Here is a 24,594-nt window from a genome sequence, read left to right as displayed (position 1 = left end):
CTGTACTGCATGGCTCTTGTAAGGGGCATTGCAAGTTGCTCCATCCTAATTTTTGGCAGCTTTTGTTGGGAAAGCATAAGCAAATACTATGGAACACCAACTCCCCAATAATGGGACTTATGTTTGTAATATGCTGTACTGCATGGCTCTTGTAAGGGGCATTGCAAGTTGCTCCGTCCTAATTTTTGGCAGCTTTTGCTGGGAAATCTTAAGTAAATACTATGGGACACCCTCTCCCCAGTAATGGGACTTATGTTTGTAATATGCTGTACTGCATGGCTCTTGTAAGGGGCATTGCAAGATGCTCTGTCCTAATTTTTGGCAGCTTTTGCTGGGAAAGCATAAGAAAATACTATGGGGCACCCACTCCCCAATAATGGGACTTATGTTTGTAATATGCTGTACTGCATGGCTCTTGTAAGGGGCATTGCAAGTTGCTCCGTCCTAATTTTTGGCAGCTTTTGCTGGGAAAGCATAAGCAAATACTATGGGACACCCACTCCCCAATATTGGGACTTATGTTTGTAATATGCTGTACTGCATGGATCTTGTAAGGGGCATTGCAAGTTGCTCCATCCTAATTTTTGGCAGCTTTTGCTGGGAAAGGATGAGCAATTACTATGGGACACCCACTCCCCAATGATGGGACTTATGTTTGTAATATGCCGTACTGCATGGCTCTTGTAAGGGGCATTGCAAGTTGCTCCGTCCTAATTTTTGGCAGCTTTTGCTGGGAAAGCATAAACAAATACTATGGGACACCCACTCCCCAATAATGGGACTTATGTTTGTAATATGCTGTACTGCATGGCTCTTGTAATGGGCATTGCAAGTTGCTCCGTCCTAATTTTTGGCAGCTTTTGCTGGGAAAGCTTAAGCAAATACTATGGGACACCCTCTCCCCAGTAATGGGACTTATGTTTGTAATATGCTGTACTGCATGGCTCTTGTAAGGGGCATTGCAAGTTGCTCCGTCCTAATTTTTGGCAGCTTTTGCTTGGAAAGCATAAGCACATACTATGGGACACCCACTCCCCAATAATGGGACTTATGTTTGTAATATGCTGTACTGCATTGCTCTTGTAAGGGGCATTGCAAGTTGCTCCATGCTAACTTTTGGCAGCTTTTGCTGGGAAAGCATAAGCAAATACTATGGGAGACCCACTCCCCAATAATGGGACTTATGCTTGTAATATGCCGTACTGCATGGCTCTTGTAAGGGGCATTGCAAGTTGCTCGGTCCTAATTTTTGGCAGCTTTTGTTGGGAAAGCATAAGCAAATACTATGGGACACCCACTCCCCAATAATGGGACTTATGTTTGTAATATGCTGTACTGCATGGCTCTTGTAAGGGGCTTTGCAAGTTTCTCCGTCCTAATTTTCGGCAGCTTTTGCTGGGAAAGCTTAAGCAAATACTATGGGACACCCTCTCCCCAGTAATGGAACTTATGTTTGTAATATGCTGTACTGCATGGCTCTTGTAAGGGGCATTGCAAGTTGCTCCGTCCTAATTTTTGGCAGCTTTTGCTGGGAAAGCATACGCAAATACTATGGGACACCCACTCCCCAATAAAGGGACTTATGTTTGTAATATGCTGTACTGCATGGCTCTTGTAATGGGCATTGCAAGTTGCTCCATCCTAATTTTTGGCAGCTTTTGCTGGGAAGCTTAAGCAAATACTATGGGACACCCTCTGCCCAGTAATGGGACTTATGTTTGTAATATGCTGTACTGCATGGCTCTTGTAAGGGGCATTGCAAGTTGCTACGTCCTAATTTTTGGCAGCTTTTGCTTGGAAAGCATAAGCAAATACTATGGGACACCCACTCCCCAATAATGGGACTTATGTTTGTAATATGCTGTACTGCATGGCTCTTGTAAGGGGCATTGCAAGTTGCTCCATGCTAACTTTTGGCAGCTTTTGCTGGGAAAGCATAAGCAAATACTATGGGAGACCCACTCCCCAATAATGGGACTTATGCTTGTAATATGCCATACTGCATGGCTCTTGTAAGGGGCATTGCAAGTTGCTCCGTCCTAATTTTTGGCAGCTTTTGCTGGGAAAGCATAAGAAAATACTATGGGACACCCACTCCCCAATAATGGGACTTATGTTTGTAATATGCTGTACTGCATGGCTCTTGTAAGGGGCTTTGCAAGTTGCTCCGTCCTAATTTTTGGCAGCTTTTGCTGGGAAAGCTTAAGCAAATACTATGGGACACCCTCTCCCCAGTAATGGAACTTATGTTTGTAATATGCTGTAGTGCATGGCTCTTGTAAGGGGCATTGCAAGTTGCTCCGTCATAATTTTTGGCAGCTTTTGCTGGGAAAGCATAAGCAAATACTATGGGACACCCACTCCCCAATAAAGGGACTTATGTTTGTAATATGCTGTACTGCATGGCTCTTGTAAGGAGCATTGCAAGTTGCTCCGTCCTAATTTTTGGCAGCTTTTGCTGGGAAAGCATAAGCAAATAATATGGGACACCCACTCCCCAATAATGGGACTTATGTTTGTAATATGCTCTACTGCATGGCTCTTGTAAGGGGCATTGCAAGTTGCTCCGTCCTAATTTTTGGCAGCTTTTGCTTGGAAAGCATAAGCAAATACTATGGGACACCCACTCCCCAATAATGGGACTTATGTTTGTAATATGCTGTACTGCATGGCTCTTGTAAGGGGAATTGCAAGTTGCTCCGTCCTAATTTTTGGCAGCTTTTGCTGGAAAAGCATAAGCAAATACTATGGGACACCCACTCCCCATTAAAGGGACTTATGTTTGTAATATGCTGTACTGCATGGCTCTTGTAAGGGGCATTGCAAGTTGCTCCGACCTAATTTTTCGCAGCTTTTGCTGGGAAAGCATAAGCAAATACTATGGTACACCCACTCCCCGATAATGGGACTTATGTTTGTAATATGCCGTACTGCATGGCTCTTGTAAGGGGCATTGCAAGTTGCTCCGTCCTAATTTTTGGCAGCTTTTGCTGGGAAAGCATAAGCAAATACTATGGGACACCCACTCTCGAATAATGGGACTTATGTTTGTAATATGCCGTACTGCATGGCTCTTGTAAGGGGCATTGCAAGATGCTCCGTCCTAATTTTTGGCAGCTTTTGCTTGGAAGGCATAAGCAAATACTATGGGACACCCACTCCCCAATAATGGGACTTATGTTTGTAATATGCTGTACTGCATGGCTCTTGTAAGGGGCATTGCAAGTTGCTCCGTCCTAATTTTTGGCAGCTTTTGCTGGGAAAGCTTAAGCAAATACTATGGGACACCCTCTCCCCAGTAATGGGACTTATGTTTGTAATATGCTGTACTGCATGGCTCTTGTAAGGGGCATTGCAAGTTGCTCCGTCCTAATTTTTGGCAGCTTTTGCTGGGAAAGCATAAGCAAATACTATGGGACACCCACTCCCCAATAATGGGACTTATGTTTGTAATATGCTGTACTGCATGGCTCTTGTAAGGGGCATTGCAAGTTGCTCCGTCCTAATTTTTGGCAGCTTTTGCTGGGAAAGCTTAAGCAAATACTATGGGACACCCTCTCCCCAGTAATGGGACTTATGTTTGTAATATGCTGTACTGCATGGCTCTTGTAAGGGGCATTGCAAGATACTCCATCCTAATTTTTGGCAGCTTTGGCTGGGAAAACATTGGAAAATACTATGGGACACCCACTCCCCAATAATGGGACTTATGTTTGTAATATGCTGTACTGCATGGCTCTTGTAAGGGGCATTGCAAGTTGCTCCGTCCTAATTTTTGGCAGCTTTTGCTGGGAAAGCATAAGCAAATACTATGGGACACCCACTCCCGAATAATGGGACTTATGTTTGTAATATGCTGTACTGCATGGCTCTTGTAAGGGGCATTGCAAGTTGCTCCATCCTAATTTTTGGCAGCTTTTGCTGGGAAAGCATAAGCAAATACTATGGGACACCCACTCCCCAATAATGGGACTTATGTTTGTAATATGCTGTACTGCATGGCTCTTGTAAGGGGAATTGCAAGTTGCTCCGTCCTAATTTTTGGCAGCTTTTGCTGGAAAAGCATAAGCAAATACTATGGGACACCCACTCCCCATTAAAGGGACTTATGTTTGTAATATGCTGTACTGCATGGCTCTTGTAAGGGGCATTGCAAGTTGCTCCGTCCTAATTTTTCGCAGCTTTTGCTGGGAAAGCATAAGCAAATACTATGGTACACCCACTCCCCGATAATGGGACTTATGTTTGTAATATGCCGTACTGCATGACTCTTGTAAGGGGCATTGCAAGTTGCTCCGTCCTAATTTTTGGCAGCTTTTGCTGGGAAAGCATAAGCAAATACTATGGGACACCCACTCTCGAATAATGGGACTTATGTTTGTAATATGCCGTACTGCATGGCTCTTGTAAGGGGCATTGCAAGATGCTCCGTCCTAATTTTTGGCAGCTTTTGCTTGGAAGGCATAAGCAAATACTATGGGACACCCACTCCCCAATAATGGGACTTATGTTTGTAATATGCTGTACTGCATGGCTCTTGTAAGGGGCATTGCAAGTTGCTCCGTCCTAATTTTTGGCAGCTTTTGCTGGGAAAGCTTAAGCAAATACTATGGGACACCCTCTCCCCAGTAATGGGACTTATGTTTGTAATATGCTGTACTGCATGGCTCTTGTGAGGGGCATTGCAAGTTGCTCCGTCCTAATTTTTGGCAGCTTTTGCTGGGAAAGCATAAGCAAATACTATGGGACACCCACTCCCCAATAATGGGACTTATGTTTGTAATATGCTGTACTGCATGGCTCTTGTAAGGGGCATTGCAAGATACTCCATCCTAATTTTTGGCAGCTTTTGCTGGGAAAGCTTAAGCAAATACTATGGGACACCCTCTCCCCAGTAATGGGACTTATGTTTGTAATATGGTGTACTGCATGGCTCTTGTAAGGGGCATTGCAAGATACTCCATCCTAATTTTTGGCAGCTTTTGCTGGGAAAACATTGGAAAATACTATGGGACACCCACTCCCCAATAATGGGACTTATGTTTGTAATATGCTGTACTGCATGGCTCTTGTAAGGGGCATTGCAAGTTGCTCCGTCCTAATTTTTGGCAGCTTTTGCTTGGAAAGCATAAGCAAATACTATGGGACACCCACTCCCCAATAATGGGACTTATGTTTGTAATATGCTGTACTGCATGGCTCTTGTAAGGGGCATTGCAAGTTGCTCCGTCCTAATTTTTGGCAGCTTTTGCTGGGAAAGCATAAGCAAATACTAAGGGACAACCACTCCCCAATATTGGGACTTATGTTTGTAATATGCTGTACTGCATGGCTCTTGTAAGGGGCATTGCAAGTTGCTCCATCCTAATTTTTGGCAGCTTTTGCTGGGAAAGCATGAGCAAATACTATGGGACACCCACTCCCCAATGATGGGACTTATGTTTGTAATATGCCGTACTGCATGGCTCTTGTAAGGGGCATTGCAAGTTGCTCCGTCCTAATTTTTGGCAGCTTTTGCTGGGAAAGCATAAACAAATACTATGGGACACCCACTCCCCAATAATGGGACTTATGTTTGTAATATGCTGTACTGCATGGCTCTTGTAATCGGCATTGCAAGTTGCTCCGTCCTAATTTTTGGCAGCTTTTGCTGGGAAATCTTAAGTAAATACTATGGGACACCCTCTCCCCAGTAATGGGACTTATGTTTGTAATATGCTGTACTGCATGGCTCTTGTAAGGGGCATTGCAAGATGCTCTCTCCTAATTTTTGGCAGCTTTTGCTGGGAAAGCATAAGAAAATACTATGGGGCACCCACTCCCCAATAATGGGACTTATGTTTGTAATATGCTGTACTGCATGGCTCTTGTAAGGGGCATTGCAAGTTGCTCCGTCCTAATTTTTGGCAGCTTTTGCTGGGAAAGCATAAGCAAATACTATGGGACACCCACTCCCCAATATTGGGACTTATGTTTGTAATATGCTGTACTGCATGGCTCTTGTAAGGGGCATTGCAAGTTGCTCCATCCTAATTTTTGTCAGCTTTTGCTGGGAAAGCATTGGCAAATACCATGGGACACCCACTCCCCAATGATGGGACTTATGTTTGTAATATGCCGTACTGCATGGCTCTTGTAAGGGGCATTGCAAGTTGCTCCGTCCTAATTTTTGGCAGCTTTTGCTGGGAAAGCTTAAGCAAATACTATGGGACACCCTCTCCCCAGTAATGGGACTTATGTTTGTAATATGGTGTACTGCATGGCTCTTGTAAGGGGCATTGCAAGATACTCCATCCTAATTTTTGGCAGCTTTTGCTGGGAAAACATTGGAAAATACTATGGGACACCCACTCCCCAATAATGGGACTTATGTTTGTAATATGCTGTACTGCATGGCTCTTGTAAGGGGCATTGCAAGTTGCTCCGTCCTAATTTTTGGCAGCTTTTGCTGGGAAAGCATAAGCAAATACTATGGGACACCCACTCCCCAATAATGGGACTTATGTTTGTAATATGCTGTACTGCATGGCTCTTGTAAGGGGCATTGCAAGTTGCTCCGTCCTAATTTTTGGCAGCTTTTGCTGGGAAAGCATAAGCAAATACTAAGGGACAACCACTCCCCAATATTGGGACTTATGTTTGTAATATGCTGTACTGCATGGCTCTTGTAAGGGGCATTGCAAGTTGCTCCATCCTAATTTTTGGCAGCTTTTGCTGGGAAAGCATGAGCAAATACTATGGGACACCCACTCCCCAATGATGGGACTTATGTTTGTAATATGCCGTACTGCATGGCTCTTGTAAGGGGCATTGCAAGTTGCTCCGTCCTAATTTTTGGCAGCTTTTGCTGGGAAAGCATAAACAAATACTATGGGACACCCACTCCCCAATAATGGGACTTATGTTTGTAATATGCTGTACTGCATGGCTCTTGTAATCGGCATTGCAAGTTGCTCCGTCCTAATTTTTGGCAGCTTTTGCTGGGAAATCTTAAGTAAATACTATGGGACACCCTCTCCCCAGTAATGGGACTTATGTTTGTAATATGCTGTACTGCATGGCTCTTGTAAGGGGCATTGCAAGATGCTCTCTCCTAATTTTTGGCAGCTTTTGCTGGGAAAGCATAAGAAAATACTATGGGGCACCCACTCCCCAATAATGGGACTTATGTTTGTAATATGCTGTACTGCATGGCTCTTGTAAGGGGCATTGCAAGTTGCTCCGTCCTAATTTTTGGCAGCTTTTGCTGGGAAAGCATAAGCAAATACTATGGGACACCCACTCCCCAATATTGGGACTTATGTTTGTAATATGCTGTACTGCATGGCTCTTGTAAGGGGCATTGCAAGTTGCTCCATCCTAATTTTTGTCAGCTTTTGCTGGGAAAGCATTGGCAAATACCATGGGACACCCACTCCCCAATGATGGGACTTATGTTTGTAATATGCCGTACTGCATGGCTCTTGTAAGGGGCATTGCAAGTTGCTCCGTCCTAATTTTTGGCAGCTTTTGCTGGGAAAGCATAAACAAATACTATGGGACACCCACTCCCCAATAATGGGACTTATGTTTGTAATATGCTGTACTGCATGGCTCTTGTAATGGGCATTGCAAGTTGCTCCGTCCTAATTTTTGGCAGCTTTTGCTGGGAAAGCTTAAGCAAATACTATGGGACACCCTCTCCCCAGTAATGGGACTTATGTTTGTAATATGCTGTACTGCATGGCTCTTGTAAGGGGCATTGCAAGTTGCTCCGTCCTAATTTTTGGCAGCTTTTGCTTGGAAAGCATAAGAAAATACTATGGGACACCCACTCCCCAATAATGGGACTTATGTTTGTAATATGCTGTACTGCATGGCTCTTGTAAGGGGCATTGCAAGTTGCTCCATGCTAACTTTTGGCAGCTTTTGCTGGGAAAGCATAAGCAAATACTATGGGAGACCCACTCCCCAATAATGGGACTTATGCTTGTAATATGCCGTACTGCATGGCTCTTGTAAGGGGCATTGCAAGTTTCTCCGTCCTAATTTTTGGCAGCTTTTGCTGGGAAAGCATAAGCAAATACTATGGGACACCCACTCCCCAATAATGGGACTTATGTTTGTAATATGCTGTACTGCATGGCTCTTGTAAGGGGCATTGCAAGTTGCTCCGTCCTAATTTTTGGCAGCTTTTGTTGGGAAAGCATAAGCAAATACTATGGGACACCCACTCCCCAATAATGGGACTTATGTTTGTAATATGCTGTACTGCATGGCTCTTGTAAGGGGCTTTGCAAGTTGCTCCATCCTAATTTTTGGCAGCTTTTGCTGGGAAAGCTTAAGCAAATACTATGGGACACCCTCTCCCCAGTAATGGAACTTATGTTTGTAATATGCTGTACTGCATGGCTCTTGTAAGGGGCATTGCAAGTTGCTCCGTCCTAATTTTTGGCAGCTTTTGCTGGGAAAGCATAAGCAAATACTATGGGACACCCACTCCCCAATAAAGGGACTTATGTTTGTAATATGCTGTACTGCATGGCTCTTGTAAGGAGCATTGCAAGTTGCTCCGTCCTAATTTTTGGCAGCTTTTGCTGGGAAAGCATAAGCAAATAATATGGGACACCCACTCCCCAATAATGGGACTTATGTTTGTAATATGCTCTACTGCATGGCTCTTGTAAGGGGCATTGCAAGTTGCTCCGTCCTAATTTTTGGCAGCTTTTGCTTGGAAAGCATAAGCAAATACTATGGGACACCCACTCCCCAATAATGGGACTTATGTTTGTAATATGCTGTACTGCATGGCTCTTGTAAGGGGCATTGCAAGTTGCTCCATTTTAATTTTTGGCAGCTTTTGCTGGGAAAGCATAAGCAAATACCATGGGACACCAACTCCCCAATAATGGGACTTATGTTTGTAATATGCTGTACTGCATGGCTCTTGTAAGGGGCATTGCAAGTTGCTCCGTCCAAATTTTTGGCAGCTTTTGCTGGAAAAGCATAAGCAAATACTATGGGACACCCACTCCCCATTAAAGGGACTTATGTTTGTAATATGCTGTACTGCATGGCTCTTGTAAAGGGCATTGCAAGTTGCTCCGTCCTAATTTTTCGCAGCTTTTGCTGGGAAAGCATAAGCAAATACTATGGGACACCCACTCCCCAATAATGGGACTTATGTTTGTAATATGCCGTACTGCATGGCTCTTGTAAGGGGCATTGCAAGTTGCTCCGTCCTAATTTTTGGCAGCTTTTGCTGGGAAAGCATAAGCAAATACTATGGGACACCCACTCCCCAATAATGGGACTTATGTTTGTAATATGCTGTACTGCATGGCTCTTGTAAGGGGCATTGCAAGTTGCTCCGTCCTAATTTTTGGGAGCTTTTGCTGGGAAAGCATAAGCAAATACTATGGGACACCCACTCCCCAATAATGGGACTTATGTTTGTAATATGCTGTACTGCATGGCTCTTGTAAGGGGCATTGCAAGTTGCTCCATCCTAATTTTTGGCAGCTTTTGCTGGGAAAGCATAAGCAAATACTATGGGACACCCACTCCCCAATAATGGGACTTATGTTTGTAATATGCCGTACTGCATGGCTCTTGTAAGGGTCATTGCAAGATGCTCCGTCCTAATTTTTGGCAGCTTTTGCTTGGAAGGCATAAGCAAATACTATTTGACACCCACTCCCCAATAATGGGACTTATGTTTGTAATATGCTGTACTGCATGGCTCTTGTAATGGGCATTGCAAGTTGCTCCGTCCTAATTTTTCGCAGCTTTTGCTGGGAAATCTTAAGCAAATACTATGGGACACCCTCTCCCCAGTAATGGGACTTATGTTTGTAATATGCTGTACTGCATGGCTCTTGTAAGGGGCATTGCAAGTTGCTCCGTCCTAATTTTTGGCAGCTTTTGCTGGGAAAGCATAAGCAAATACTATGGGACACCCAGTCCCCAATAATGGGACTTATGTTTGTAATATGCTGTACTGCTTGGCTTCTGTAAGGGGCATTGCAAGTTGCTCCGTCCTAATTTTTGGCAGCTTTTGCTCGGAAAGCTTAAGCAAATACTATGAGACACCCTCTCCCCAGTAATGGGACTTATGTTTGTAATATGCTGTACTGCATGGCTCTTGTAAGGGGCATTGCAAGTTGCTCCGTCCTAATTTTTGGCAGCTTTTGCTGGGAAAGCATAAGCAAATACTATGGGACACCCACTCCCCAACAATGGGACTTATGTTTGTAATATGCTGTACTGCATGGCTCTTGTAATGGGCATTTCAAGTTGCTCCGTCCTAATTTTTGGCAGCTTTTGCTGGGAAAGCTTAAGCAAATACCATGGGACACACTCTCCCCAGTAATGGGACTTATGTTTGTAATATGCTGTACTGCATGGCTCTTGTAAGGGGCATTGCAAGTTGCTCCGTCCTAATTTTTGGCAGCTTTTGCTGGGAAAGCATAAGCAAATACTATTGGAGACCCACTCCCCAATAATGGGACTTATGCTTGTAATATACCGTTCTGCATGGCTCTTGTAAGGGGCATTGCAAGTTGCTCCGTCCTAATTTTTGGCAGCTTTTGCTGGGAAAGCATAAGCAAATACTATGGGACACCTACTCCCCAATAATGGGACTTATGATTGTAATATGCTGTACTGCATGGCTCTTGTAAGGGGCATTGCAAGTTGCTCCGTTTTAATTTTTGGCAGCTTTTGCTGGGAAAGCATAAACAAATACTATGGGACACCCACTCCCCAATATTGGGACTTATGTTTGTAATATGCTGTACTGCATGGCTCTTGTAAGGGGCATTGCAAGTTGCTCCATCCTAATTTTTGGCAGCTTTTGTTGGGAAAGCATAAGCAAATACTATGGAACACCAACTCCCCAATAATGGGACTTATGTTTGTAATATGCTGTACTGCATGGCTCTTGTAAGGGGCATTGCAAGTTGCTCCGTCCTAATTTTTGACAGCTTTTGCTGGGAAATCTTAAGTAAATACTATGGGACACCCTCTCCCCAGTAATGGGACTTATGTTTGTAATATGCTGTACTGCATGGCTCTTGTAAGGGGCATTGCAAGATGCTCTGTCCTAATTTTTGGCAGCTTTTGCTGGGAAAGCATAATAAAATACTATGGGGCACCCACTCCCCAATAATGGGACTTATGTTTGTAATATGCTGTACTGCATGGCTCTTGTAAGGAGCATTGCAAGTTGCTCCGTCCTAATTTTTGGCAGCTTTTGCTGGGAAAGCATAAGCAAATAATATGGGACACCCACTCCCCAATAATGGGACTTATGTTTGTAATATGCTCTACTGCATGGCTCTTGTAAGGGGCATTGCAAGTTGCTCCGTCCTAATTTTTGGCAGCTTTTGCTTGGAAAGCATAAGCAAATACTATGGGACACCCACTCCCCAATAATGGGACTTATGTTTGTAATATGCTGTACTGCATGGCTCTTGTAAGGGGCATTGCAAGTTGCTCCATTTTAATTTTTGGCAGCTTTTGCTGGGAAAGCATAAGCAAATACCATGGGACACCAACTCCCCAATAATGGGACTTATGTTTGTAATATGCTGTACTGCATGGCTCTTGTAAGGGGCATTGCAAGTTGCTCCGTCCAAATTTTTGGCAGCTTTTGCTGGAAAAGCATAAGCAAATACTATGGGACACCCACTCCCCATTAAAGGGACTTATGTTTGTAATATGCTGTACTGCATGGCTCTTGTAAAGGGCATTGCAAGTTGCTCCGTCCTAATTTTTCGCAGCTTTTGCTGGGAAAGCATAAGCAAATACTATGGGACACCCACTCCCCAATAATGGGACTTATGTTTGTAATATGCCGTACTGCATGGCTCTTGTAAGGGGCATTGCAAGTTGCTCCGTCCTAATTTTTGGCAGCTTTTGCTGGGAAAGCATAAGCAAATACTATGGGACACCCACTCCCCAATAATGGGACTTATGTTTGTAATATGCTGTACTGCATGGCTCTTGTAAGGGGCATTGCAAGTTGCTCCGTCCTAATTTTTGGGAGCTTTTGCTGGGAAAGCATAAGCAAATACTATGGGACACCCACTCCCCAATAATGGGACTTATGTTTGTAATATGCTGTACTGCATGGCTCTTGTAAGGGGCATTGCAAGTTGCTCCATCCTAATTTTTGGCAGCTTTTGCTGGGAAAGCATAAGCAAATACTATGGGACACCCACTCCCCAATAATGGGACTTATGTTTGTAATATGCCGTACTGCATGGCTCTTGTAAGGGTCATTGCAAGATGCTCCGTCCTAATTTTTGGCAGCTTTTGCTTGGAAGGCATAAGCAAATACTATTTGACACCCACTCCCCAATAATGGGACTTATGTTTGTAATATGCTGTACTGCATGGCTCTTGTAATGGGCATTGCAAGTTGCTCCGTCCTAATTTTTCGCAGCTTTTGCTGGGAAATCTTAAGCAAATACTATGGGACACCCTCTCCCCAGTAATGGGACTTATGTTTGTAATATGCTGTACTGCATGGCTCTTGTAAGGGGCATTGCAAGTTGCTCCGTCCTAATTTTTGGCAGCTTTTGCTGGGAAAGCATAAGCAAATACTATGGGACACCCAGTCCCCAATAATGGGACTTATGTTTGTAATATGCTGTACTGCTTGGCTTCTGTAAGGGGCATTGCAAGTTGCTCCGTCCTAATTTTTGGCAGCTTTTGCTCGGAAAGCTTAAGCAAATACTATGAGACACCCTCTCCCCAGTAATGGGACTTATGTTTGTAATATGCTGTACTGCATGGCTCTTGTAAGGGGCATTGCAAGTTGCTCCGTCCTAATTTTTGGCAGCTTTTGCTGGGAAAGCATAAGCAAATACTATGGGACACCCACTCCCCAACAATGGGACTTATGTTTGTAATATGCTGTACTGCATGGCTCTTGTAATGGGCATTTCAAGTTGCTCCGTCCTAATTTTTGGCAGCTTTTGCTGGGAAAGCTTAAGCAAATACCATGGGACACACTCTCCCCAGTAATGGGACTTATGTTTGTAATATGCTGTACTGCATGGCTCTTGTAAGGGGCATTGCAAGTTGCTCCGTCCTAATTTTTGGCAGCTTTTGCTGGGAAAGCATAAGCAAATACTATTGGAGACCCACTCCCCAATAATGGGACTTATGCTTGTAATATACCGTTCTGCATGGCTCTTGTAAGGGGCATTGCAAGTTGCTCCGTCCTAATTTTTGGCAGCTTTTGCTGGGAAAGCATAAGCAAATACTATGGGACACCTACTCCCCAATAATGGGACTTATGATTGTAATATGCTGTACTGCATGGCTCTTGTAAGGGGCATTGCAAGTTGCTCCGTTTTAATTTTTGGCAGCTTTTGCTGGGAAAGCATAAACAAATACTATGGGACACCCACTCCCCAATATTGGGACTTATGTTTGTAATATGCTGTACTGCATGGCTCTTGTAAGGGGCATTGCAAGTTGCTCCATCCTAATTTTTGGCAGCTTTTGTTGGGAAAGCATAAGCAAATACTATGGAACACCAACTCCCCAATAATGGGACTTATGTTTGTAATATGCTGTACTGCATGGCTCTTGTAAGGGGCATTGCAAGTTGCTCCGTCCTAATTTTTGACAGCTTTTGCTGGGAAATCTTAAGTAAATACTATGGGACACCCTCTCCCCAGTAATGGGACTTATGTTTGTAATATGCTGTACTGCATGGCTCTTGTAAGGGGCATTGCAAGATGCTCTGTCCTAATTTTTGGCAGCTTTTGCTGGGAAAGCATAATAAAATACTATGGGGCACCCACTCCCCAATAATGGGACTTATGTTTGTAATATGCTGTACTGCATGGCTCTTGTAAGGGGCATTGCAAGTTGCTCCGTCCTAATTTTTGGCAGCTTTTGCTGGGAAAGCATAAGCAAATACTATGGGACACCCAATCCCCAATATTGGGACTTATGTTTGTAATATGCTGTACTGCATGGCTCTTGTAAGGGGCATTGCAAGTTGCTCCATCCTAATTTTTGGCAGCTTTTGCTGGGAAAGCATGAGCAAATACTATGGGACACCCACTCCCCAATGATGGGACTTATGTTTGTAATATGCCGTACTGCATGGCTCTTGTAAGGGGCATTGCAAGTTGCTCCGTCCTAATTTTTGGCAGCTTTTGCTGGGAAAGGATAAACAAATACTATGGGACACCCACTCCCCAATAATGGGACTTATGTTTGTAATATGCTGTACTGCATGGCTCTTGTAATGGGCATTGCAAGTTTCTCCATCCTAATTTTTGGCAGCTTTTGCTGGGAAAGCATGAGCAAATACTATGGGACACCCACTCCCGAATGATGGGACTTATGTTTGTAATATGCCGTACTGCATGGCTCTTGTAAGGGGCATTGCAAGTTGCTCCGTCCTAATTTTTGGCAGCTTTTGCTGGGAAAGCATAAACAAATACTATGGGACACCCACCCCCAATAATGGGACTTATGTTTGTATTATGCTGTACTGCATGGCTCTTGTAATGGGCATTGCAAGTTGCTCCGTCCTAATTTTTGGCAGCTTTTGCTGGGAAAGCTTAAGCAAATACTATGGGACACCCTCTCCCCAGTAATGGGACTTATGTTTGTAATATGCTGTACTGCATGGCTCTTGTAAGGGGCATTGCAAGTTGCTCCGTCCTAATTTTTGGCAGCTTTTGCTTGGAAAGCATAAGCAAATACTATGGGACACCCACTCCCCAATAATGGGACTTATGTTTGTAATATGCTGTACTGCATGGCTCTTGTAATGGGCATTGCAAGTTGCTCCGTCCTAATTTTTGGCAGCTTTTGCTGGGAAAGCTTAAGCAAATACTATGGGACACCCTCTCCCCAGTAATGGGACTTATGTTTGTAATATGCTGTACTGCATGGCTCTTGTAAGGGGCATTGCAAGTTGCTCCGTCCTAATTTTTGGCAGCTTTTGCTGGGAAAGCATAAGCAAATACTATTGGAGACCCACTCCCCAATAATGGGACTTATGCTTGTAATATACCGTTCTGCATGGCTCTTGTAAGGGGCATTGCAAGTTGCTCCGTCCTAATTTTTGGCAGCTTTTGCTGGGAAAGCATAAGCAAATACTATGGGACACCTACTCCCCAATAATGGGACTTATGATTGTAGTATGCTGTACTGCATGGCTCTTGTAAGGGGCATTGCAAGTTGCTCCGTCCTAATTTTTGGCAGCTTTTGCTGGGAAAGCATAAGCAAATACTATGGGACACCCACTCCCCAATAATGGGACTTATGTTTGTAATATGCTGTACTGCTTGGCTCTTGTAAGGGGCATTGCAAGTTGCTCAGTCCTAATTTTTGGCAGCTTTTGCTGGGAAAGCTTAAGCAAATACTATGGGACACCCTCTCCCCAGTAATGGGACTTATGTTTGTAATATGCTGTACTGCATGGCTCTTGTAAGGGGCATTGCAAGTTGCTCCGTCCTAATTTTTGGCAGCTTTTGCTGGGAAAGCATAAGCAAATACTATGGGACACCCACTCCCCAACAATGGGACTTATGTTTGTAATATGCTGTACTGCATGGCTCTTGTAATGGGCATTTCAAGTTGCTCCGTCCTAATTTTTGGCAGCTTTTGCTGGGAAAGCTTAAGCAAATACTATGGGACACACTCTCCCCAGTAATGGGACTTATGTTTGTAATATGCTGTACTGCATGGCTCTTGTAAGGGGCATTGCAAGTTGCTCCGTCCTAATTTTTGGCAGCTTTTGCTGGGAAAGCATAAGCAAATACTATTGGAGACCCACTCCCCAATAATGGGACTTATGCTTGTAATATACCGTTCTGCATGGCTCTTGTAAGGGGCATTGCAAGTTGCTCCGTCCTAATTTTTGGCAGCTTTTGCTGGGAAAGCATAAGCAAATACTATGGGACACCTACTCCCCAATAATGGGACTTATGATTGTAATATGCTGTACTGCATGGCTCTTGTAAGGGGCATTGCAAGTTGCTCCGTCCTAATTTTTGGCAGCTTTTGCTGGGAAAGCAAAAGAAAATACTATGGGACACCCACTCCCCAATATTGGGACTTATGTTTGTAATATGCTGTACTGCATGGCTCTTGTAAGGGGCATTGCAAGTTGCTCCATCCTAAATTTTGGCAGCTTTTGTTGGGAAAGCATAAGCAAATACTATGGAACACCAACTCCCCAATAATGGGACTTATGTTTGTAATATGCTGTACTGCATGGCTCTTGTAAGGGGCATTGCAAGTTGCTCCGTCCTAATTTTTGACAGCTTTTGCTGGGAAATCTTAAGTAAATACTATGGGACACCCTCTCCCCAGTAATGGGACTTATGTTTGTAATATGCTGTACTGCATGGCTCTTGTAAGGGGCATTGCAAGATGCTCTGTCCTAATTTTTGGCAGCTTTTGCTGGGAAAGCATAATAAAATACTATGGGGCACCCACTCCCCAATAATGGGACTTATGTTTGTAATATGCTGTACTGCATGGCTCTTGTAAGGGGCATTGCAAGTTGCTCCGTCCTAATTTTTGGCAGCTTTTGCTGGGAAAGCATAAGCAAATACTATGGGACACCCAATCCCCAATATTGGGACTTATGTTTGTAATATGCTGTACTGCATGGCTCTTGTAAGGGGCATTGCAAGTTGCTCCGTCCTAATTTTTGGCAGCTTTTGCTGGGAAAGGATAAACAAATACTATGGGACACCCACTCCCCAATAATGGGACTTATGTTTGTAATATGCTGTACTGCATGGCTCTTGTAATGGGCATTGCAAGTTTCTCCGTCCTAATTTTTGGCAGCTTTTGCTGGGAAATCTTAAGTAAATACTATGGGACACCCTCTCCCCAGTAATGGGACTTATGTTTGTAATATGCTGTACTGCATGGCTCTTGTAAGGGGCATTGCAAGATGCTCTGTCCTAATTTTTGGCAGCTTTTGCTGGGAAAGCATAAGAAAATACTATGGGGCACCCACTCCCCAATAATGGGACTTATGTTTGTAATATGCTGTACTGCATGGCTCTTGTAAGGGGCATTGCAAGTTGCTCCGTCCTAATTTTTTGCAGCTTTTGCTGGGAAAGCATAAGCAAATACTATGGGACACCCACTCCCCAATATTGGGACTTATGTTTGTAATATGCTGTACTGCATGGCTCTTGTAAGGGGCATTGCAAGTTGCTCCATCCTAATTTTTGGCAGCTTTTGCTGGGAAAGCATGAGCAAATACTATGGGACACCCACTCCCCAATGATGGGACTTATGTTTGTAATATGCCGTACTGCATGGCTCTTGTAAGGGGCATTGCAAGTTGCTCCGTCCTAATTTTTGGCAGCTTTTGCTGGGAAAGCATAAACAAATACTATGGGACACCCACTCCCCAATAATGGGACTTATGTTTGTATTATGCTGTACTGCATGGCTCTTGTAATGGGCATTGCAAGTTGCTCCGTCCTAATTTTTGGCAGCTTTTGCTGGGAAAGCTTAAGCAAATACTATGGGACACCCTCTCCCCAGTAATGGGACTTATGTTTGTAATATGCTGTACTGCATGGCTCTTGTAAGGGGCATTGCAAGTTGCTCCGTCCTAATTTTTGGCAGCTTTTGCTTGGAAAGCATAAGCAAATACTATGGGACACCCACTCCCCAATAATGGGACTTATGTTTGTAATATGCTGTACTGCATGGCTCTTGTAAGGGGCATTGCAAGTTGCTCCATGCTAACTTTTGGCAGCTTTTGCTGGGAAAGCATAAGCAAATACTATGGGAGACCCACTCCCCAATAATGGGACTTATGCTTGTAATATGCCGTACTGCATGGCTCTTGTAAGGGGCATTGCAAGTTGCTCCGTCCTAATTTTTGGCAGCTTTTGCTGGGAAAGCATAAGCAAATACTATGGGACACCCACTCCCCAATAATGGGACTTATGTTTGTAATATGCTGTACTGCATGGCTCTTGTAAGGGGCATTGCAAGTTGCTCCGTCCTAATTTTTGGCAGCTTTTGTTGGGAAAGCATAAGCAAATACTATGGGACACCCACTCCCCAATAATGGGACTTATCTTTGTAATATGCTGTACTGCATGGCTCTTGTAAGGGGCTTTGCAAGTTGCTCCGTCCTAATTTTTGGCAGCTTTTGCTGGGAAAGCTTAAGCAAATACTATGGGACACCCTCTCCCCAGTAATGGAACTTATGTTTGTAATATGCTGTACTGCATGGCTCTTGTAAGGGGCATTGCAAGTTGCTCCGTCCTAATTTTTGGCAGCTTTTGCTGGGAAAGCATAAGCAAATACTATGGGACACCCACTCCCCAATAAAGGGACTTATGTTTGTAATATGCTGTACTGCATGGCTCTTGTAAGGAGCATTGCAAGTTGCTCCGTCCTAATTTTTGGCAGCTTTTGCTGGGAAAGCATAAGCAAATAATATGGGACACCCACTCCCCAGTAATGGGACTTATGTTTGTAATATGCTCTACTGCATGGCTCTTGTAAGGGGCATTGCAAGTTGCTCCGTCCTAATTTTTGGCAGCTTTTGCTTGGAAAGCATAAGCAAATACTATGGGACACCCACTCCCCAATAATGGGACTTATGTTTGTAATATGCTGTACTGCATGGCTCTTGTAAGGGGCATTGCAAGTTGCTCCATCCTAATTTTTGGCAGCTTTTGCTGGGAAAGCATAAGCAAACACCATGGGACACCAACTCCCCAATAATGGGACTTATGTTTGTAATATGCTGTACTGCATGGCTCTTGTAAGGGGCATTGCAAGTTGCTCCGTCCTAATTTTTGGCAGCTTTTGCTTGGAAAGCATAAGCAAATACTATGGGACACCCACTCCCCAATAATGGGACTTATGTTTGTAATATGCTGTACTGCATGGCTCTTGTAAGTGGCATTTCAAGTTGCTCCGTCCTAATTTTTGGCAGCTTTTTCTGGGAAAGCATAAGCAAATATTATGGGACACCCACTCCCCAATAATGGGACTTATGTTTGTAATATGCTGTACTGCATGGGTCTTGTAAGGGGCATTGCAAGTTGCTCCGTCCTAATTTTTGGCAGCTTTTGCTGGGAAAGCATAAGCAAATACTATGGGACACCCACTCCCCAATAATGGGACTTATGTTTGTAATATGCTGTACTGCATGGCTCTTGTAAGGGGCATTGCAAGTTGCTCCATCCTAATTTTTGGCAGCTTTTGTTGGGAAAGCATAAGAAAATACTATGGGACACCCACTCCCCAATAATGGGACTTATGTTTGTAATATGCTGTACTGCATGGCTCTTGTAAGGGGCATTGCAAGTTGCTCCGTCCTAATTTTTGGCAGCTTTTGCTGGGAAAGCTTAAGCAAATACTATGGGACACCCTCTCCCCAGTAATGGGACTTATGTTTGTAATATGCTGTACTGCATGGCTCTTGTAAGGGGCATTGCAAGATGCTCCGTCCTAATTTTTGGCAGCTTTTGCTGGGAAAGCATAAGAAAATACTATGGGACACCCACTCCCCAATAATGGGACTTATGTTTGTAATATGCTGTACTGCATGGCTCTTGTAAGGGGCATTGCAAGTTGCTCCGTCCTAATTTTTGGCAGCTTTTGCTGGGAAAGCATAAGCAAATACTATGGGACACCCACTCCCCATTAAAGGAACTTATGTTTGTAATATGCTGTACTGCATGGCTCTTGTAAGGGGCATTGCAAGTTGCTCCGTCCTAATTTTTCGCAGCTTTTGCTGGGAAAGCATAAGCAAATACTATGGGACACCCACTCCCCAATAATGGGACTTATGTTTGTAATATGCCGTACTGCATGGCTCTTGTAAGGGGCATTCCAAGTTGCTCCGTTCTAATTTTTGGCAGCTTTTGCTGGTAAAGCATAAGCAAATACTATGGGACACCCACTCCCCAATAATGGGACTTATGTTTGTAATATGCTGTACTGCATGGCTCTTGTAAGGGGCATTGCAAGTTGCTCCATGCTAACTTTTGGCAGCTTTTGCTGGGAAAGCATAAGCAAATACTATGGGAGACCCACTCCCCAATAATGGGACTTATGCTTGTAATATGCCGTACTGCATGGCTCTTGTAAGGGGCATTGCAAGTTGCTCCGTCCTAATTTTTGGCAGCTTTTGCTGGGAAAGCATAAGCAAATACTATGGGACACCCACTCCCCAATAATGGGACTTATGTTTGTAATATGCTGTACTGCATGGCTCTTGTAAGGGGCATTGCAAGTTGCTCCGTCCTAATTTTTGGCAGCTTTTGTTGGGAAAGCATAAGCAAATACTATGGGACACCCACTCCCCAATAATGGGACTTATCTTTGTAATATGCTGTACTGCATGGCTCTTGTAAGGGGCTTTGCAAGTTGCTCCGTCCTAATTTTTGGCAGCTTTTGCTGGGAAAGCTTAAGCAAATACTATGGGACACCCTCTCCCCAGTAATGGAACTTATGTTTGTAATATGCTGTACTGCATGGCTCTTGTAAGGGGCATTGCAAGTTGCTCCGTCCTAATTTTTGGCAGCTTTTGCTGGGAAAGCATAAGCAAATACTATGGGACACCCACTCCCCAATAAAGGGACTTATGTTTGTAATATGCTGTACTGCATGGCTCTTGTAAGGAGCATTGCAAGTTGCTCCGTCCTAATTTTTGGCAGCTTTTGCTGGGAAAGCATAAGCAAATAATATGGGACACCCACTCCCCAATAATGGGACTTATGTTTGTAATATGCTCTACTGCATGGCTCTTGTAAGGGGCATTGCAAGTTGCTCCGTCCTAATTTTTGGCAGCTTTTGCTTGGAAAGCATAAGCAAATACTATGGGACACCCACTCCCCAATAATGGGACTTATGTTTGTAATATGCTGTACTGCATGGCTCTTGTAAGGGGCATTGCAAGTTGCTCCATCCTAATTTTTGGCAGCTTTTGCTGGGAAAGCATAAGCAAACACCATGGGACACCAACTCCCCAATAATGGGACTTATGTTTGTAATATGCTGTACTGCATGGCTCTTGTAAGGGGCATTGCAAGTTGCTCCGTCCTAATTTTTGGCAGCTTTTGCTTGGAAAGCATAAGCAAATACTATGGGACACCCACTCCCCAATAATGGGACTTATGTTTGTAATATGCTGTACTGCATGGCTCTTGTAAGTGGCATTTCAAGTTGCTTCGTCCTAATTTTTGGCAGCTTTTTCTGGGAAAGCATAAGCAAATATTATGGGACACCCACTCCCCAATAATGGGACTTATGTTTGTAATATGCTGTACTGCATGGGTCTTGTAAGGGGCATTGCAAGTTGCTCCGTCCTAATTTTTGGCAGCTTTTGCTGGGAAAGCATAAGCAAATACTATGGGACACCCACTCCCCAATAATGGGACTTATGTTTGTAATATGCTGTACTGCATGGCTCTTGTAAGGGGCATTGCAAGTTGCTCCATCCTAATTTTTGGCAGCTTTTGTTGGGAAAGCATAAGAAAATACTATGGGACACCCACTCCCCAATAATGGGACTTATGTTTGTAATATGCTGTACTGCATGGCTCTTGTAAGGGGCATTGCAAGTTGCTCCGTCCTAATTTTTGGCAGCTTTTGCTGGGAAAGCTTAAGCAAATACTATGGGACACCCTCTCCCCAGTAATGGGACTTATGTTTGTAATATGCTGTACTGCATGGCTCTTGTAAGGGGCATTGCAAGATGCTCCGTCCTAATTTTTGGCAGCTTTTGCTGGGAAAGCATAAGAAAATAATATGGGACACCCACTCCCCAATAATGGGACTTATGTTTGTAATATGCTGTACTGCATGGCTCTTGTAAGGGGCATTGCAAGTTGCTCCGTCCTAATTTTTGGCAGCTTTTGCTGGGAAAGCATAAGCAAATACTATGGGACACCCACTCCCCATTAAAGGAACTTATGTTTGTAATATGCTGTACTGCATGGCTCTTGTAAGGGGCATTGCAAGTTGCTCCGTCCTAATTTTTCGCAGCTTTTGCTGGGAAAGCATAAGCAAATACTATGGGACACCCACTCCCCAATAATGGGACTTATGTTTGTAATATGCCGTACTGCATGGCTCTTGTAAGGGGCATTCCAAGTTGCTCCGTTCTAATTTTTGGCAGCTTTTGCTGGTAAAGCATAAGCAAATACTATGGGACACCCACTCCCCAATAATGGGACTTATGTTTGTAATATGCTGTACTGCATGGCTCTTGTAAGGGGCATTGCAAGTTGCTCCGTCCTAATTTTTGGCAGCTTTTGCTGGGAAAGCATAAGCAATTACTATGGGACACCCACTCCCCAATAATGGGACTTATGTTTGTAATATGCTGTACTGCATGGCTCTTGTAAGGGGCATTGCAAGTTGCTCCATCCTAATTTTTGGCAGCTTTTGCTGGGAAAGCATAAGCAAATACTATGGGACACCCACTCCCCAATAATGGGACTTATGTTTGTAATATGCCGTACTGCATGGCTCTTGTAAGGGGCATTGCAAGATGCTCCGTCCTAATTTTTGGCAGCTTTTGCTTGGAAGGCATAAGCAAATACTATGGGACACCCACTCCCCAATATTGGGACTTATGTTTGTAATATGCTGTACTGCATGGCTCTTGTAAGGGGCATTGCAAGTTGCTCCGTCCTAATTTTTGGCAGCTTTTGCTGGGAAAGCTTAAGCAAATACTATGGGACAACCTCTCCCCAGTAATGGGACTTATGTTTGTAATATGCTGTAATGCATGGCTCTTGTAAGGGGCATTGCAAGTTGCTCCGTCCTAATTTTTGGCAGCTTTTGCTGGGAAAGCATAAGCAAATACTATGGGACACCCACTCCCCAATAATGGGACTTATGTTTGTAATATGCTGTACTGCATGGCTCTTGTAAGGGGCATTGCAAGTTGCTCCGTCCTAATTTTTGGCAGCTTTTGCTGGGAAAGCTTAAGCAAATACTATGGGACACCCTCTCCCCAGTAATGGGACTTATGTTTGTAATATGCTGTACTGCATGGCTCTTGTAAGGGGCATTGCAAGATACTCCGTCCTAATTTTTGGCAGCTTTTGCTGGGAAAGCATTGGAAAATACTATGGGACACCCACTCCCCAGTAATGGGACTTATGTTTGTAATATGCTGTACTGCATGGCTCTTGTAAGGGGCATTGCAAGTTGCTCCGTCCTAATTTTTGGCAGCTTTTGCTGGGAAAGCATAAGCAAATACTATGGGACACCCACTCCCCAATAATGGGACTTATGTTTGTAATATGCTGTACTGCATGGCTCTTTTAAGGGGCATTTCAAGTTGCTCCGTCCTAATTTTTGGCAGCTTTTGCTGGGAAAGCTAAAGCAAATACTATGGGACACCCTCTCCCCAGTAATGGGACTTATGTTTGTAATATGCTGTACTGCATGGCTCTTGAAAGGGGCATTGCAAGTTGCTCCATCCTAATTTTTGGCAGCCTTTGCTGGGAAAGCATAAGCAAATACTATGGGACACCCACTCCCCAATAATGGGACTTATGTTTGTAATATGCCGTACTGCATGGCTCTTGTAAGGTGCATTGCAAGTTGCTCCGTCCTAATTTTTGGCAGCTTTTGCTGGGAAAGCATAAGCAAATACTATGGGACACCCACTCCCCAATAATGGGACTTATGTTTGTAATATGCTGTACTGCATGGCTCTTGTAAGGAGCATTGCAAGTTGCTCCATCCTAATTTTTGGCAGCTTTTGCTGGGAAAGCATAAGCAAATAATATGGGACACCCACTCCCCAATAATGGGACTTATGTTTGTAATACGCTCTACTGCATGGCTCTTGTAAGGGGCATTGCAAGTTGCTCCGTCCTAATTTTTGGCAGCTTTTGCTTGGAAAGCATAAGCAAATACTATGGGACACCCACTCCCCAATAATGGGACTTATGTTTGTACTATGCTGTACTGCATGGCTCTTGTAAGGGGCATTGCAAGTTGCTCCGTCCTAATTTTTGGCAGCTTTTGCTGGGAAATTATAAGCAAATACTATGGGACACCTACTCCCCAATAATGGGACTTATGTTTGTAATATGCTGTACTGCATGGCTCTTGTAAGGGGCATTGCAAGTTGCTCCGTCCTAATTTTTGGCAGCTTTTGCTGGGAAAGCATAAGCAAATACTATGGGACACCCACTCCACAATAATGGGACTTATGTTTGTAATATGCTGTACTGCATGGCTCTTGTAAGGGGCATTGCAAGTTGCTCCGTCCTAATTTTTGGCAGCTTTTGCTTTGAAAGCATAAGCAAATACTATGGGACACCCACTCCCCAATAATGGGACTTATGTTTGTAATATGCTGTACTGCATGGCTCTTGTAAGGGGCATTGCAAGTTGCTCCGTCCTAATTTTTGGCAGCTTTTGCTGGGAAAGCATAAGCAAATACTATGGGACACCCTCTCCCCAGTAATGGGACTTATGTTTGTAATATGCTGTACTGCATGGCTCTTGTAAGGGGCATTGCAAGATGCTCTGTCCTAATTTTTGGCAGCTTTTGCTGGGAAAGCATAAGAAAATACTATGGGGCACCCACTCCCCAATAATGGGACTTATGTT

The sequence above is a fragment of the Phyllobates terribilis genome, unplaced genomic scaffold (genome assembly GCF_046119375.1).
Source record: "Phyllobates terribilis strain yellow unplaced genomic scaffold, ASM4611937v1 Scaffold_4__5_contigs__length_816908805, whole genome shotgun sequence".
In the NCBI taxonomy this organism is placed as follows: Eukaryota; Metazoa; Chordata; class Amphibia; order Anura; family Dendrobatidae; genus Phyllobates; species Phyllobates terribilis.
This window is presented reverse-complemented; position numbering follows the sequence as displayed.